Here is a 19,417-nt window from a genome sequence, read left to right on the forward strand (position 1 = left end):
CCCGGGGGCTCGTCGAGCTCCCAAACTATAACATCCATGACTACAAAAAGAAGAAGGAAAAACTGCACAGCAGGGTATCAGCAACAGGCCATATTTATAGCACAACTCAGATGCACATACGCCAGACTCATGGAAGAAAAAAGAACTCCAAAAGGACAACCATGTGAACCACTGCAGAACCAGGACTTCAGTAAAAAATCAGATGTGACTAGACCATCACGAGGGAACAGTACATACCCAGAACAACCATAGTACAGGATAAAGCATATCCAAGAGAATATTCCACAGCAGCAATACAAACCGTGAAGACACATTGAATTCTCCAACAACCAGAATGACAGCAACAATAAGCAGCCGAACAAACAACTTGGAGACGTATGAAGGATCACATACAAAATTACAGTGTCAAAGGATTACAGTTGAAAAAGAACTCGGACAGGGAAAAATTATACATCTCATTGATCAAAGACAAATACAAAGGTTACAGACGGCCAAACAGGACCGGATCAACTCAGACATAAGATAGAGACAAGATTCTTAAATATTGAAACAAGGAACCCAGTGGCGGCAGCAGCGGCAGCCCGGAAAAAGAAGAACAGATAGAGCAGCATGTTCATTACCAAGCAAGCATAAGCCCGGGGGCTGCTCAACCTCACACACCAGCATATCTACGAATGAAGAAAGAATTGAAGAAGAATTTTCCTACTCAAGGCAGAACCACAACCAACAAAGAAGGTATTTTTAGCAAACCAGAGGCAAACAAGGCTAAAGATCACAAGAAAGAAAGAGGAAAAGAACAAAAGAGCAAAGCAACAAAGGTGAATAGTGCCCAAAAGCAAGATTCCTGACAAAAAGTAAAAGAAGACGCTCACTCATGGCTATACAAAACCCATCCGTGACCAGCAAAAGACAAAGACCAAAGGAGTACAAATCAAGACCCTTCTTCTGGCTTCTTTTCAACAGAAAAGAACCCGGAGAAGGCTCGGGGGCTGCAAGTACCTACCATAGAAAAACATATTTTCAAATTTTTTGACCCTCCAGCTTTTTGTACCAAAAAACAAGAGGCTCGGGGGCTACACTCGCTGCACTCAAATTTTTTTTTTGACCCTCCAGCTTTTTGTACCAAAAAACAAGAGGCTCGGGGGCTACACTCAATGAGTGCATTTTTTTGCAAAATTGCACTCGCTGCACTCAAAGGAAAAAGAACTCGGAGGACATCAAGCAAAAGTGCACATCAGCCAAAAGAAGAATCAAAGAAGACGATCTCAAGATTTCACTTCAAGAAGAACCCGGATCAAGCCTACAACGACTCGGCCCTTGAAGCTCAATCATGAAATGCTCGGGGGCTTGTCGATGGGGAACCCTACAGGCCCCCCATAGACCATACTACAGGGAGGTGGGTCTTGATAACAAGGCCCACAACCCAATCGCCAAGAAGAACACGGAGCAAAGCAACGTGCAAGACCGAAACTCCAACTCAAACTATACAAGGAAAGGCGCCCGAAGCGTAGATTAGGACTCTGACCTTGTATCCGAGTAAGACACAAACAACGCCTCTCAGCACCTGGACTATAAAGGGCTGGTGAGGGTACCCATTGTAAAGAGAAGAAGAACGCATACTCGATACTGAAAGCAATACAACGCAAACAGGCTAACGCCAAAACTAGACGTAAGGTTATTACTCGACCAAGTCGAGGGCCTGAACCAGTATAAATCGTGAGTCTCTTTGCGTAACCGCCGAATTCCGCTATTCGCCGAAGCCCGAACAACTGTCACGGGTACCCCCGTGGCAGGCTATCGGTGGTAAAACATCGATAGTTGCTCACTCTAGTTTTTAACTGCCTGAAACCACAATATTGATAATCATAGTAGGATGGAAATTATTTCACTAGTAGTTTACTGAAAATGAAGGAGGAATTGTTTTTTTGTGGTCTGTGAAAGACCTGTATGTCTCTTATGGTTTCTTTACATAATGAAATAGCTTTCTCCTATGCGACAATTAAATCATGCTGCTGGTGCCAGGAAACATGTCTTGCCTGTAAATGAATTTAGATCAAAAAGCTTTGTACTGAGGTTGGTTAGGTTAAGGCCAATGCTTTGTGAGCTTTAAGTTTAGAATGCTCATCACAATACTACAAGTAGCAGTTCAGCACTGAACTGAAACTAATACATGAGTAGTTGCAGTGACAGTACTACATGCATTCTACTGCTGCTACCCCTATCACATTCTATATGCTTTTTTTAGTATGAGAACACAACTGAGAGCAATTAATAATTAATAGCTATATTTAGCTTTAGGAAACATCCTATTCATGAGTTAGCTATTGGTGATCTGAAGCAGCTAGATTTTCATACCATAGAAGTGATGATTTATCTCAAGTTGTAACAATCAAGTAGCTATATTTTTCAGTGATTTAATAGATTCTTACAAGCTGTAACAATTAAGTAGATAACAAAGTAGCTATATTTATTTAGTGATTTATTATATTTCCAGCTGCAATCATATAAATTATGCTTATTGAAAAGCTGCTATATATATCTGCTCTACTAAAATACTATATGTTGTCTGCATATATATCTTGAGATTCCTCTAATAATAGTAAAATTATTATATGTTGGCAGCTAACTTGTACTACTTGCTGAACACTTGTTCTAGACTGAATAATTTGGCATAGTTGTGATTCTTTTGGTCAATAATATAATATTATGACCCTTGTGATCTATCTTATGCTTATATAGTGGTTAGAAACACTGCTTATAATACATTTATCTATTATGTCCATCCTTGTGCTCTAAAAGGTTACAGCCATGTGCTTGGATATCTAAACCGACGACAACTAAGGTGATATTGTCTGTGCTCTATTTTTGTAGCTTCTATGTAAATTCTTATATACATAGCTGTAGGTGTGCTTTCAAAGGCATCACAATATTTTGACTAATCCTATAGACAGTTTGGCTTTGCTATTAGATATACCCTATAATCAAATCTAAGATGATCTTATCAAATTAAGTTCAGTTTCCTCTTATCGAAATGTTCCTGCTTTATTTGGACAGTAAAGTAGCTGAACTAATAACTTAGGTGGGGCAATGGATGAACTACTAAGTACGTACTAACTAAAATTATATAAATTTTTTGTCAATTTTTGTCGCATGTCTGCTTATATTGGTCAGACTAGGAAAATTCTATTCTGGTTCTAGGCACAAACTGTCTATTTAGATAATAGACACAGAGATATCTGGACAAGTTATATTCTTTTACCAAGTACTACTACTGTTGTACTACTAAGTTACTTCTTTTGCTTGCTATTTCTAGGAATCTGACAAAGAACAAAGGCTGGTCATTGGTGTTAGTTGTGACTTGTGAGTGCTAGCTGTTGACTACGTACATATCTCTATCAGAATGGTAAGCTTTAGCTTTGTGATATACTAACACTACTTACTGTTAGATGGCAGAGCTCTATCATGGTCACTAAGGACCTTACTCAAATTTGTTTTATAGGAATCTGACAACGAATGTGCATCATCAACTGCCGACGAAACAACTAATAGTGAAGAGGAGAAACACAGTGATACAAATGCAGAGGAGGAAGAGAAAGATGCTAATGCAGAGGACCAACATAGAGATGCTACTGTAGAGGAGGAAGAGAGAGTTGTTAATGCAGTGCTGCAGCCATCTGAACCTCCATGTCGACCCCGGAGAAAGAGGACAGTCACAAAGTGGCCAGAGGACAAGATAGTTGTCACGGAGCTCACTCCGGCTGGGATGCCCAAAGAGAAGAGGGTGCAGATAAGAATGAGGAGGCTTGCTGGTCTGATTGCTAGACAAAGGATATCCTTGGTCATGCCTTCATTCAATGACCTAAGTGGAGATGACAAGCGGCAATTATTTGATGAGTGTGTCTAGCCTAGATTGGAGTTTCTAGATGCATTGAAGGCTATGGTGTTTAAGAAGATGATGCAGATGGTAGCCAAAAGTTAGAGAACCCACAAAAGCGAGCTAGTACACTATTACATCAGCAAAGGGTTGGATGCCACGGTGAACCACCCATACATTTCACCTCAAGATTGGGCAGATTTTGTGACACTGAAGGAGAGCGAAGAAGCAAAGGAAACAAGTGAGAGATACAAGAAGCTTCGGGAGAGGAACGTGCATGACCACTGCCTAGGGACAACAGGGTATGCTGGGAAAGCAGAAAAGTGGGAGCAGGAGGACAGGGACTTAGCCGCTGAAGGCATCAGTAATCCTTGGGACAAATTTCCTACTGGTCGCCCTAGGAATCGGCTGAATGCACGGAGTAAATTGGCTAAGTCAGGCGGTAGTGCTGACATTCGTTGGTTGAAAGATCTTCAGGGCTTACTTTGGTCAGGGAAACAGATGTGCTCACAGAGGTCTTGGGCCGCCCAGAATAGACATGGGGCATGCGTGGTGTGTCTAGTTACAGTGGTTGGAAGTATTGGCCGGAGTACTCCAGCATGTACAGAAAGAGGAAGCGTTCAAATGTGGATGTGGAAGCCATTAAAGAAGAAGTTCGAAGCCCAGTGACACAAGAAGTTACCAAGAAGGTCACTCAAGATATCATGGCCATGCTACGTGAACAAGGAGTGCATTTTAGGTTGCCTTCCAACACCCCTACCTCTGTAGGTGGTCGGAAGAGCAGTTGGGCCTCAGCGTCAGATGCAGTCTGTAATGTACAGTTGGACAGACTTGGTGTAATTCCAAATCCAGATTCTATGGACCTTCTTACAGAGCCAACAGCGTGTACACTTGTAATCAACCCTGGAGGTTATCAGATGGAGGCAGCAAGGGGTCGGGTGTTCCCACAGCAAACTGAGCTATATTCAATTCCAGTAGAGGATGGATATGTCGCTGTACATGTTGATGGGCTTTGTGCTGACTCCGCCCCCAAGTGATGAGATAACAACTCTTGGAGAGGCTCTATTCAAGAGGATCCAGTGTAGGAGGGGTTGCATTATGGTATCACTGAAGGTGCTCTCTTCTCCAAGATCATCAAGACCTCCACTACCTGGGTCAGCCAAAAGCAATCTAAATGACCTTGTGGTACCCAATGTTTCATCCTCACAAGATGAGAAAGTGAAGAGTGCCTCTACTAAAGAAAAGAGTGCTTCCAAGGAGTCTGTGGAAGCCAAGAAGCCAACTAAGTCCACACGTGCTCCAGCCGAATCTTCGCGAGCCCATAGAGCAGCCAAGAGTGTCAGCAAAATGGACTGTAGGTGGGTGTCAAGCAGCAGCAGGAGGAGGAACCCACCAAATCGTCTAAGAGTGCCCCTGTGGCTTCTGTATGGATACAGGGCAACGCCAAGTTCAAATTTGGACAGCCAATGCTATCAGCAATAGAAGTTGAGAAGGCAGGACCTGGGTGTCGTGCTCTTCATGCCCACTACATGAAAGCATGTGTAGAGAATAGAAAGGCCGGTATAGTTACTATGATCAATGTAACACCCTAAAATTTGGATAGATTTAAATTGGTTAAATTGATTTACTTTTACTTGTGTGAGCATTTAAACATAGGCTAAATAATAAATTATAAGAATAAAATCAACATCAAAGTTAGAATACATGCTTGAGCATTCATGCTGGTGCAAATTTTGTGTTGAATTGATTTGGTTTTGTTTGGTTTCAAAAGGGGAATTCAAATTCATTTGAAAAGGATTCAAAATGCTTGAAAAAAAAAAGAAAAGAACCCTCATTTTCTCTCTGCCCAGGCTTCTGGCCCCGCTGGCCCCTTTTTCTTCCTCTGCCAGCCCAGCAGGCCCAGCGCAGCAGCCGACCTTCCCTTTCTTCTTGGGCTAGATGGCCATGGCCCGTACTGCAGCGCCAGCCCGTACCTTTCTCATCTCTGACTCGCCGTTAGGCCGACCCCACCCGTCAGTCGCCTTCCTCCTCCGACTCGATGATGAGCCGGACACCGACCCAGGCACCGATTCACGCGATGAGCGTCCGTGCTACGCCTTCGCCCTATAAAGCTCCAAAGACCGCGTCCGCTTTGATCCTTTGCCCTCTCGCAAGCCGCCGCCATCATTTTCCGAGCTCGAGTGCAGCCGCAACCCTATTCGGCCGCCACCGAGTTTAATTCCGCTGCTCCGTCATCTTCGGAGCCGCCGTAAGACGCGAACGAGTCTCGCATCGTCATCGTGAACTCCACGCGTCATTTATTTTGGTTCAATTTTGCTTATCTCGTGACGTAACCGTGCACAGGTCTTCTCCATCCGCCATCCGCAGCCGCACGTCTCTCTCTGTCATCCCCGGACACCATCTTCGTCGCTGGTGAGTCCGCCGTGTTCCCCTCTTTCATTTGGTACCAGCTCCACCTAGTTTGGTGACTGGAATCGCCCTAACCAGCAACGCCGGTGAGGTTCTCGCCGTCGGCAATGGCCGCCGCCGTGGTCTGCCTCCGTTCCGGCCGGCAGTGCCGCCTCCCTCTCCCCCGATTTAATCTGGGCCGTCCAGATTGGATCCAGCGGCTGACAAACCCCCGTACCCCTTCGGTTGGCATTGTTGTTAAAGAGACCCTGCCGTTTTTAGTAATAGAACCCGCAGTCCAAGGCGTATTCCAGAGAATACGTGTTCTCTTTTTGAAAACGTATTTTCCGATTTACAGATTCAAATTAAAGATCCATCTAATTACAGTTTTGCCACCGTCGTTAAATGCTCATAACTTATTCGTTTTAACTCCAAATTGGACCGTTCAACTTGCGTTAGATTCGTCTTTTCGAGACCTATCTGTTCATATAATTTTTCACCATGTTTTTGAACTTTAAATTCTGAGTTTAGATTTAATCTATTTCTTTAATAGGGAAACTTGTTTTAATCATAACTTTCTCGTTATAGCTCTGTTTTTCATGATCTTTGCGTCTGTGTGATCATAGCTACGTGTAGAATAGTTTTGTAAACTTTTTATTACTGTTTGTCTCTGTTGGTGTACTATTCTAATTAAATCTATGTGTTTGCCTCGTGTATGATTGCTCGGATGATTGTATGTTGCTGCTTTGGTGTTGTTGATCGAGTATAGACGGTGAGGTTTATGTTGGTGCTCAAGAGCACTTCTACGACCAGCAAGACTTTCTAGAGGACTTTGATCAAGGCAAGTATAACTAAGGACCTTCCTTGTTGTCCTATTCATGATGCTCACTAAAATACATATGCATGTGTCTTCCTTGCTACCTATGGTAGGATTTCCTAGAATTTGATCTTGAATACCTTGAAACCTGGATTTATGCACTTGGGTAGTGTTATGCTAGCGCTAAACAATAACCATGATCTTGATACTTGACTGATAATTGAGCTTTAAACAATTTAAGATGACTTGTTAGCAATGACATGAGGGTTTAATTCCCTCTTCTCAAGGACTTGTTTGTAAGTGATCATCCGGGACTTAAAGTACAGCTATGAGGGCTACATGGCTCTGGCTTTAGTTGCTTGGGAGACCTTTTCTAGCAGGCTTAGAGGATACTACGAGTTGGGTATAGGACAGCCTCTGTCCTGTTGTGCCTTGCTATGGAAGCGGCCTTTTATTGGAAGGGGGGTTCTATATCCGATGACCCTGCGGCCCTTCCCGGTTAGACGAACTTCTGGGTAGCTTTATGTGGTTTTCGGTGTCTGGACGTAATTAACCCATGCATTCGTAAAACCATGACTCACAGTGAAAGTGTACACCTCTGCACAGAGTTTATAAACTGGTATACTAGCCGTGCTCACGGTCACGAGCGGCCAAGGGATTCTTACACCATAAATGAGCTCTTGATTAATTGTGCTTAACTAAGTTGCCTTTAAGCTAATTGATGTCTCAGTATAATGATCATGTGTTATGGGAATTATGGTACTACCTTGTTGATAATAAATGCTAAACTTGATGATGACTTAAATGCTAACCGCAGTAAACCAGTGTCAGCTATTTGAGCCCCATGAACCCTTAGTTATCTTGTTGAGTATGACATGTACTTATGCCTTGCTTTATCTTTTATGTTGGAAAAATCTCGGATGGGTAACAGATCAAGATTGGATTGAAGATTACCGTGATGAGTATTAGGCTTGGTGTTCACCAGTTGACATCCCTGTTGGAGCTTCCGCAAAAGAGTTATCTTAGTAGCTATTATATCTATGTTTGAGACTATGTGATGAATATTTATTCGCTATGTAATAAACATTGTGTTGGTACAATTTGCAATTTGTCCACTTATGTGTGCGACCGTTCCTGGGGTGCACATAAGACTTTTATACATCCTCTTTTGTTCTTAAAATTGAGTGTGACAGATTGGTATCAGAGCACTGTTGACTGTAGGACGCAAGCCTAGCTAGAATGGTCGTTTTTAGCTTCATTTGCTTCACTTGTTTCATGCTTTCCACCTCAATCTTGCTATTTGCTAAGTTTTTGTGCTTCTTTTGCCTTATTCTATTATAAAATCAATTGATTCTATTCTAATTAATTTGAAACTTCTGTAGATGACACGTGACCGCAAGTCTGCCCGCTTGTACGTTGGATGCTTTCAACCACAGCGTGCTATGTATGAGCCAATGGAGCCTAGAGAGGACGTCCAGAGGAAGAACTGGAAGATTGAGGTTGGAGAAGAGGTCCATTCTTCTTCAACTCCGATAGCTCAATCCCCAGCACGTGTGGAGGCCATTGACTTGACCAACGATGATGAAGATGGAGTACTCCAGCCACTGCCTCGTATAGGTTGGACTGACAAGTCAAGCATCAAGAAGCCTGATGACAATGCCTTCTATCATGACTTGCTGACATTGATGTTGGAGTACTATTATCCAGACCTGCAAGCCACTCTAGAGTATCACACTACAGAGCACAGTCACCCTCTGATTGGTTCATCTTGGGATACTCGGTTGCTGATCAGAACTCCGAATACTCGCAAGATAGATGCAGTTGTCACCCACCGTGTAAGTCGAGCTACCGCGGAAAGAAGCATGGAGGATGCTGCTTCCATTGCACTTGCCTACTACCGTGGCCGTCTCTCTGATGATAAGAAGGACGATGGACTTTTGTATTACCCATGCTATCTTCCAAAGGAAAATAGTTGGACCATAGAGGTCGTGGTAAAAGGATCGAAGACTCTTGAGGCCACCGTTGAGTTAAACCGTGAACTTACAAATAAGGTGGGAGCATTAGAAGGAGAGCTGATGAAGGCACTAGACATGATCAAAGAATACCAGAAAGAGATTGATGGCCTTAACGCTGAGTTAGGCCGTCCCAAGCTGTTTGAGAAGTTAGATGAGCCCTCCACCAAGAAGAACGCCGCCCCTTAAGATTATGAAACCATTGTAATAGGCACGTTTTTAGTATCGTGAGTCGAGTCGAGTCTTTTAAGTGTTTGTGAACTATTGGTGTGCTTGCTGGATTATTATTGTGATTTATGTGTGGTTTGGATCTTTGTGATGAGTGCTGGAAGTTTGTGGGCATGTCCACGAGTTCCTTAGTTAAAAATATTAAGGTAAAAAGTGCTATAATATATGGTTTGGGTTAGTCTATCCTGTCTCTTTGCTTGCTGTTTTCTGAAGCAGTCAGTGGTGTTCTGGTCATAACTTGCTACCTGTTCGTGCAATGTCTATGAAATTTTTGTGGGAATAAATAGACCTCTGTACCTTTCCAATGCCGCAAGAACCACCCCATTATCAGTTTTGGATTAAAAGTTATAACTGTTTCAAGCTGAAGTCTCTGTTCTGTCTGGAATCTGAAACCAGATTCTGTTGTGGTCAGCTTTTGATTAACTTAACGTCAGAATCAGAAAATATGGTCTAAATGAAAGTTGTAGATAATTTCTTAAGCTTTCGAACCGTATAACGATCATCTTATTTGTATATCTGGATCTCGAGTTATGACAGTTTGTCTGATCTACTGATTCTGCATCACGTCCAGAAATTTTCAGAATTGCTTATCTCTTACATATTGGTGATGTTTCATGTTGGAATACAGATGTTTGGCCGTGGAAGAGGTAGAGAACGTGGGAGAGGTGCTCCACCACCCCCACCACCACCCATGACCGCAGCAGAGGTGTTGGCGATGCAAGGACAGTTCATGCAGTCCATGATGCAGTTCTTTCAGAACCAACCTATTGGAGCACCAGCACCTCCACCACCGAGAGACAAGTGGAGGGAATTCATGCAAGGACATCCTCCAGTTTTCTCTCATGCCGCTGACCCCTTGGAGGCAGATGATTGGCTACGCGCAGTGGAGAAACAACTCAACATCGCTCAGTGTGATGATCAACAAAAGGTGTTGTATGCATCAGGACAGCTTCAGGGAGTAGCTCAGACTTGGTGGGAGTCATATCAGTCTGCTCGTCCCAACAATGCTCCTGCTATCACTTGGCTAGAATTTGTGAGGGATTTCAAGGCACACCATATTCCAGATGGTTTGTTAGAGCTCAAGCAGGAGGAATTCAGATCTCTCAGGATGGGTTCTATGTCTGTCAGTGAGTATCACGACAAGTTTGCTCAGTTGGCTCGCTATGCTCCTAATGACGTGAGGGAGGATACAGACAAGCAACGTCTCTTCCTCAAGGGAATTTACTATGATCTCAGGTTGCAGTTGGCTGGTAACACGTATGCTAATTTCCAGCAGTTGGTGAATCACGCTATTGTGCTTGACAATATGCGATTGGAGAGGGACAGGAAGAGAAAGATGAAGGGACAGGCCTCCGGAAGCAACACACGCCCGCGCTACAATAATCAGCAGAGGTATCAAGGTCCAGTCAGTTAGTGGAACCGTGGTCAGTTTCCACAACGCTCTCAGAACCAACAGTAGAATTGGAACCAGCGTACTCCGCCGCAAGGGGGCAATCAGACTCCACACCAGGGAATGCCCAACAGCACCTCGATGAAGAGCAGTGCACCTAGTACCCCCAATAGGTGTTTTCGGTGAGGAGATGTGGGACATTATGCTAACCATTGCCCTCAGAAGCCGAATCAACAGACACCTCAGAGGCAGAATAGCAACCAGAAGCCCGCGTACAACACTGGAAGAGTGAACCATTTGGCGCCTGAGACTGTGGATGGAGCACCAGAAGTTATAATGGGTACGTTCAACATCAACTCTATCCCCGCTAATGTTCTTTTTGACTCTGGAGCTTCGCATTCTTTCATTTCACAAGCATTTGTTAGAACGCATAGCATACCTTTAATTGCAATGAAGACTCAAATGCTAGTAAATTCACCGGGGGGATCAATACCAGCTGCACATTGTTGCCCTTCAGCAAGTCTTACCTTAAGGGGGGTAGACTTCACAGTCAGTCCTATTGTGTTGAGAACTTTTGGGATCGATGTGATCCTGGGTATGGATTGGATGAAAGAACACCGAGCTGTGATTCAGTGTCAGGAGAGAGTTGTAGTAGTGACAACACCACAGGGAGATCGAATCAATGTTGGCGTGATAGTGCAACCACCACCAACAGCAACAGTGAATCAACTGGATGATGATGCTAATTCCCAGGACCGTGTTGTGGAGGAGTTCCCAGATGTCTTCCCCGAGGATTTGCCAGGTATGCCACCTGACCGTGACATTGAGTTTATAATTGAATTATTACCTGGTACTGCACCTATAGCTAAGAGACCATATAGAATGGGGGTTAACGAATTAGAAGAACTTAAGAAACAATTGAAAGAGTTGTCAGAGAAAGGTTTCATACGTCCTAGTGCATCACCTTGGGGAGCGTCTGTGATCTTTGTTGACAAGAAGGATGGAACACAACGTATGTGTGTGGATTATCGATCTCTTAATGAGGTAACTATCAAGAACAAGTACCCGTTGCCTAGAATTGATGACTTGTTTGACCAGTTGAGAGGTGCTTGTGTGTTTTCTAAGATTGATCTGCGTTCTGGTTATCATCAGTTGAAGATTTGGAATACTGATATACCAAAAACAGCTTTTACCACGAGGTATGGGTTATATGAGTATACAGTTATGTCGTTTGGTTTGACCAATGCACCTGCCTACTTTATGTACATGATGGATAAGGTGTTTATGGAGTATCTTGATAAGTTTGTGGTAGTATTCATTGACGATATATTGGTATTCTCTAAGACTGAAGATGATCATGCTGAACATCTGAGATTGGTGCTGCAGAAGCTTAGAGAGCATAAGTTATATGCTAAGCGTAGTAAGTGTGAATTCTGGTTAAGAGAAGTCTCTTTTCTTGGACTTGTTGTTTCTAATGGTGGTATAGCAGTGGACCCAGGCAAGGTGAAGGATGTACTGAATTGGAAGCCACCTACTGATGTAAGTGAGATTCGTAGCTTTCTTGGTTTAGCTGGTTGTTATCGAAGATTCATTGAAGGTTTCTCCAAGCTTGCTAAACCCATGACAGCCCTGCTAGAGAAGAATGCTAAGTTTGAGTGGTCTAGTAAGTGTCAAGCTAGTTTTGAAGAATTAAAGAAGCGGTTGACAACAGCTCCAGTGCTGATTTTGCCTGATCTAAATAAGAAGTTCTCTATCTATTGTGATGCATCTCGTCAAGGATTGGGATGTGTTCTTATGCAAGAGGGTAGAGTTGTTGCTTATGCATCTAGACAGCTGAGGAAACATGAGTTGAATTATCCTACTCATGATTTGGAGTTAGCGGTTGTGGTTCATGCATTAAAAATCTAGAGACTATCTGATTGGGCATAAGAGTGATATCTTTACCGATCATAAGAGTTTGAAGTACATATTCACTCAGACGGATCTGAATTTGAGACAACGTCGTTGATTGGAACTAATCAAGGATTATGATCTAGAAGTGCACTATCATCCTGGTAAGGCAAACGTTGTGGCCAATGCTCTTAGCAGGAAGAGATATGACTATAGTTTTAAAAAGGGACCTGAGTCAGAGAAGTTATGTGAAGAGTTGAAACACTTGAATCTTGGTATAGTTGCAAATGTTATGGAGGTAGAAGTGACTCCTACGTTAGAGCAGGAGATACGTAAAGGTCAGTTAGAGGATGAGAAGTTAAAAGAGATCGCAGAGAATGTAGTGATTGGGAAAGCACCCGGATTCACTATAGATGAGGATGGTACTTTGTGGTTTGGGAAAAGAATCTGTGTGCCTGAAGTGAAATCTATTCGTGATGCAATTCTACAGGAGGCACATGAGTCAGCTTACTCTATTCATCCTGGAAGTACTAAGATGTATCTAGATCTTAAAGAAAAGTATTGGTGGTATGGATTAAAGAGAGATGTGGCTGAGTATGTAGCTTTGTGTGACACTTGTCAGAGAGTGAAAGCTGAGCACCAAAGACCTACACGATTGTTGCAACCGATGAAGATCCCAGAGTGGAAGTAGGAAGAAGTTGGTATGGATTTCATAGTAGGATTACCCCGTACCCAGAAAGGTTATGATTCGATATGGGTAATTGTGGATCGATTGACTAAAGTTGCTCACTTTCTACCTGTTAAGACTACTTACAATGGGCCAAAATTAGCTGAGCTATACATGGAAAGAATAGTGTGTCTGCATGGGGTTCCAAAGAAAATTGTGTCTGATAGAGGATCACAGTTTACCTCTCACTTTTGGAAGCAAATCCACAGTTCTTTAGGTACAGCGTTGAACTTCAGTACTGCTTATCATCCTCAGACAGATGGGCAAACAGAAAGACTTAATCAGATACTAGAAGACATGTTGAGAGCATGTACATTGCAGTATAGTACTAGTTGGGATAAGAGTTTGTCTTATACAGAGTTCTCATACAACAACAGCTATCAACAGAGTCTCAAGATGTCACTGTTTGAAGCTTTGTATGGGCGTAAGTGTAGAACACCCTTATTTTGGAATCAAACAGGTGAAAGTCAAGTATTTGGACCAGATGTGCTTAGAAACGCTGAAGAGCAGGTGAGAAAGATTAGAGAGAATCTGAGAGTGGCACAAACCCGTCAGAAGAGTTATGCAGATAATCGAAGGAGAGAATTAGTTTTTGAAGAAGGAGATTATGTGTACTTGAAGGTGTCACCAATGAGGAGTGTAAAAAGGTTTAACATGAAAGGAAAGTTAGCACCAAGATATGTTGGTCCTTTCAAAATTCTAAAGAGACGTGGAGAAGTGGCTTATTAGTTGGAATTGCCTGATAGTTTATCAGGAGTGCATGATGTGTTCCATGTGTCTCAACTTAAGAAGTGCTTGCGTGTGCCTGAGGAGCAAATACCATTAGAGGAACTTGCTGTTAAGGATGATCTGACATATGAGGAGTTTCCAATTAAGATTTTGGATATAGCTGAGAAAGTTACAAGAAGCAGAACAATTAGGATGTGCAAGGTTCAGTGGAATCGGTATTCGGAAGCAGAGGCAACTTGGGAAAGAGAAGATGAATTGAGAAAGACATACCCGCAGTTGTTTGAGTAAGCATAGCCTAATCTCGAGGATGAGATTCTCTTAAGGGGGGTAGAATTGTAACACCCTAAAATTTGGATAGATTTAAATTGGTTAAATTGATTTACTTTTACTTGTGTGAGCATTTAAACATAGGCTAAATAACAAATTATAAGAATAAAATCAACATCAAAGTTAGAATACATGCTTGAGCATTCATGCTGGTGCATATTTTGTGTTGAATTGATTTGGTTTTGTTTGGTTTCAAAAGGGGAATTCAAATTCATTTGAAAAGGATTCAAAATGCTTGAAAAAAAGAAAAGAACCCACATTTTCTCTCTGCCCAGGCTTCTGGCCCTGCCGGCCCCTTTTTCTTCCTCTGCCAGCCCAGCAGGCCCAGTGCAGCAGCCGACCTTCCCTTTCTTCTTGGGCTGGATGGCCATGGCCCGTACTGCAGCGCTAGCCCGTCCCCTTCTCCTCTCTGACTCGCCGTCAGGCTGACCGCACCCGTCAGTCGCCTTCCTCCTCCGACTCGATGACGAGCCGGACACCGACCCAGGCACCGATTCGCGCGCTGAGCGTCCGTGCTACGCCTTCGCCCTATAAAGCTCCAAAGACCGCATCTGCTTTGATCCTTTGCCCTCTCGCAAGCCTCCGCCATCGTTTTCTAAGCTCGAGTGCAGCCGCAACCCTATTTGGCCGCCACCGAGTTTAATTCCGCCGCTTTGTCATCTTCGGAGCTGTCGTAAGACGCGAACGAGTCTCGCATCGTCATCGTGAACTCCTCGCGTCATTTATTTTGGTTCAATTTTGCTTATCTCGTGACGTCACCGTGCACAGGTCTTCTCCATCCGCCATTCGTAGCCGCACGTCGCTCTCTGTCATCCCCGGACACCATCTTCGTCACCGGTGAGTCCGCCATGTTCCCCTCTTTCATTTGGTACCGGCCCCGCCTAGTTTGGTGACCGGAATTGCCCTAACCAGCAACGCCGGCAAGGTTCTCGCCGTCGGCAATGGCCGCCACCACGGTCTACCTCCGTTCCGGCCGGCAGTGCCGCCTCCCTCTCCCCCGATTTAATCTGGGCCGTCCAGATTGGATCTAGCGGCTGACAAACCCCCGTACCCCTTCGGTTGGCATTGTTGTTAAAGAGACCCTGCCGTTTTTAGTAATAGAACCCGCAGTCCAAGGCGTATTCCAGAGAATACGTGTTCTCTTTTTGAAAACGTATTTTCTGATTTACAGATTCAAATTAAAGATCCATCTAATTACAGTTTTGCCACCGCCGTTAAATGCTCATAACTTATTCGTTTTAACTCCAAATTGGACCGTTCAACCTGTGTTAGATTCGTCTTTTCGAGACCTATCTGTTCATATATTTTTTCACCATGTTTTTGAATTTAAATTCTGAGTTTAGATTTAATCTATTTCTTTAATAGGGAAACTTGTTTTAATCATAACTTTCTCGTTATAGCTCCGTTTTTCGTGATCTTTGCGTCTATGTGATCATAGCTACGTGTAGAATAGTTTTGTAAACTTTTTATTACTGTTTGTCTCTGTTGGTGTACTGTTCTAATTAAATCTATTTGTTTGCCTCTTGTATGATTGCTCGGATGATTGTATGTTGCTGCTTTGGTGTTGTTGATCGAGTATAGACGGTGAGGTTTACGTTGGTGATCAAGAGCACTTCTACGACCAGCAAGACCAGCAAGACTTTCAGGAGGACTTTAATCAAGGCAAGTATAACTAAGGACCTTCCTTGTTGTCCTATTCATGATGCTCACTAAAATACATATGCATGTGTCTTCCTTGCTACATATGGTAGGATTTCCTAGAATTTGATCTTGAATACCTTGAAACCTGGATTTATGCACTTGGGTAGTGTTATGCTAGCGCTAAACAATAACCATAATCTTGATACTTGACTGATAATTGAGCTTTAAACAATTTAAGATGACTTGTTAGCAATGACATGAGGGTTTAATTCCCTCTTCTCAAGGACTTGTTTGTAAGTGATCATCCAGGACTTAAAGTATAGCTGTGAGGGCTACATGGCTCTGGCTTTAGTTGCTTGGGAGACCATTTCTAGCAGGCTTAGAGGATACTGCGAGTTGGGTATAGGACAACCTCTGTCCTGTTGTGCCTTGCTATGGAAGCGGCCTTTTATTGGAAGGGGGTTTCCTATATCCGATGACCCTGCGGCCCTTCCCGGTTAGACGAACTTCTGAGTAGCTTTATGTGGTTTTCGGTGTCTGGACGTAATTAACCCATGCATTCGTAAAACCATGACTCACAGTGAAAGTGTACACCTCTGCGTAGAGTTTATAAACTAGTATACTAGCCGTGCTCACGGTCACGAGCGGCCAAGGGATTCTTACACCATAAATGAGCTCTTGATTAATTGTGCTTAACTAAGTTGCCTTTAAGCTAATTGATGTCTCAGTATAATGATCATGTGTTATGGGAATTATGGTACTACCTTGTTGATAATAAATGCTAAACTTGATGATGACTTAAATGCTAACCGCAGTAAACCAGTGTCAGCTATTTGAGCCTCATGAACCCTTAAATATCTTGTTGAGTACGACATGTACTTATGCCTTGCTTTATCTTTTATGTTGGAAAAATCCCGGATGGGTAACAGATCAAGATTGGATTGAAGATTACCGTGATGAGTATTAGGCTTGGTGTTCACCAGTTGACGTCCCTGTTGGAGCTTCCGCAAGAGAGTTATCTTAGTAGCTATTATATCTATGTTTGAGACTATGTGATGAATATTTATTCGCTATGTAATAAACATTGTGTTGGTACAATTTACAATTTGTCCACTTATGCGACCGTTCCTGGGGTGCACATAAGACTTTTATACATCCTCTTTTGTTCTTAAAATTGGGTGTGACAATCAAGCGGTGGCATGAATCAGAAACTGAGGCTTTCATTGTGGGATTAGAAGATTTGTTTGACCTCTTCACACTTTGATGCATTGCATATATCCATTCTTCATTGCTTGACACTGTAAGTACAATTTCTTCTATTTTAGACTCGTTCATTTTTAGCTAGGGATGCTCTTCATATATTTGCTTGCTAAATTGCTTTTGTATGCTTCTTTATTCCTAGATGTCTGATTGTAGAAGCTAGGTGCAATTCTATGCCGGTTGGCCTTCTTGATCCAGAACCATTGTCAATAAAGCTCCATGACCAGTGATAGAGGTTATAGCATGGGGTATCTAGAAAAAGGCATAAGGAAACATGCCAAGAAAGACTATGCGATGTTTGCGCATAACTATGGTGGGTACTAGATTGCTGTCATCATCATTCCCAAGTGGCAGAAGGTGTTGTACCTTGACTCCAAAAGAGGCAGGAAGACGGATTTGAGTGGGTTGAAATCTGTGATAGATGAGTGAGTATTTTCTAATCTACTATTGACCCATGTATTTCTTTCTTAATTATGTTATTGAAAGTCAAAAAAATGTGACAACAACTCATGTATGTGTAGGGCTTTTGGCAATTCCCAACCCAAGGCGAAGAACAAGCCAAGAAATGTGAAGTTGACCCATGCCACCAAAATTGCAGTAAGTAGTGCTTCACTTCCAAATGTGAAGTAGTGTTTCAATTCCATTATTAACCATGTGTTTGATATGTTCGCAGTGCCAACAGCAACCTCTGGACAACACATGTGGGTTCTATGTGGCCCACAACTTGATGCTTGCGGTGGGACAGACCAACTTGGATGACCTTGAGGTATGGCAGATCTATTTACTTATTAGGTGTTCTTTGAAGTTGAATGCGATACACTAGGATCCTCCAAAGCTGAAAACCTCAAGGCTCAGCATCCCTGTCTTGTGGCTAGGTCCTGTGCCGGATCTGGATGGTAAACTTTGCATCTGTCTAGGAGAAAGTGTAGCCACCTTATGCTATTGTGTAACCACTGCCAATAACCCAGCTAGCTAGGCTGTGTATGTGTATGTGTGTATATAGCTAAATAGGTAACATGCATCTAAATAGGTAAATAGAAAGTAACACATAGGAAATATTTGAGAAGAACCTGCCTAAGGCTACTGAACAACTTTCATGAGCCTACTGAAACAAGGAGACTGAACTAGTGACTCATATAGAATTTGTGAATTCTACATTTTTCACAACCACAACAGAGGTGCAAAATGTTAGTTTTAGTCAATCTTCTCTACTTACTACTTGAAAATCAGTGTTGTTTGTGTCATCAAGAGCTCATATGAGCTTTTACATGTGCCTTCTCTACTTACTGCTTCAATTCATATGAGCTTTTACTGGTTCCTTTGAATGTTGAATTCATATGAGCTTTACATGTGGCTTCTCTACTTACTGCTTGAAAATCAGTGATGTTTGCTGCTGATGTTTACTACTGCTGCTGCTGCTGTTCTTAGTTAGTGATTTGTTGTTGCTGGAATATAGCCTTGTGCACAGTTGTGCTGCTGCTGTCATGTCTGCATATATATTAGTCTGAACTTAGTTTGTGTGCTAGCTAGAATAGCCTTTTTCATAGTAGTTAGATGTATCATTCTGAGAGTTGTTTCAAATGCAATGCAAGTAAACTTTATATGTGCAGCTTCATCTTATGGCTACTGCTCTTTTACAGGAATTCAAGTGCTGACCACTCCAATCAACTTGGAGGACATTAGAGAGAAGATCGCCATGTTCATTGTGTCGCAGATCATCGACAAAAAGGTGAGTTTTATTCTGCAAATAAACAATATGATGAATAGGATTAGAGTTTGGAGTTGTGTGTGAGTTTGGAGCTACATGTGAATCTGTGATATGTGGCGTTTGTGAGATGAACAAAGCATTGTACTATTGATCTTACTAAGTGAAGAGGTGTGATCTGTGTATATATGTCATTTGTGTGAGATCTGCTGATCTGATGTGTATATATTGTGAGATCTGTGTATATATATCTATGAGATTTGTGTATGTATAGCTAGCTCTATGTGTCTATGCTATGGGCTACAGACGGGTGTAGGCTACAGACGCGTTTGTAGTAAGGAAAACACTATAGACGCGTGTAGACTAGCAGCGTCTGTAAGTACACATCTACTACAGACGCATGCTAAGAATAAGCACCTGTAATATTTC

The 19,417-nt window shown here is 42.6% G+C and overlaps 1 pseudogene; it reads left to right on the forward strand.

The window, feature by feature from the left end:
- The first annotated feature begins 674 nt into the window (after positions 1-674).
- LOC136499366 (uncharacterized) lies at positions 675-17,712 on the forward strand (annotated as a pseudogene).
- Positions 17,713-19,417: the final 1,705 nt, after the last annotated feature.

The sequence above is a fragment of the Miscanthus floridulus genome, chromosome 13 (genome assembly GCF_019320115.1).
Source record: "Miscanthus floridulus cultivar M001 chromosome 13, ASM1932011v1, whole genome shotgun sequence".
NCBI classification, from domain to species: domain Eukaryota; kingdom Viridiplantae; phylum Streptophyta; class Magnoliopsida; order Poales; family Poaceae; genus Miscanthus; species Miscanthus floridulus.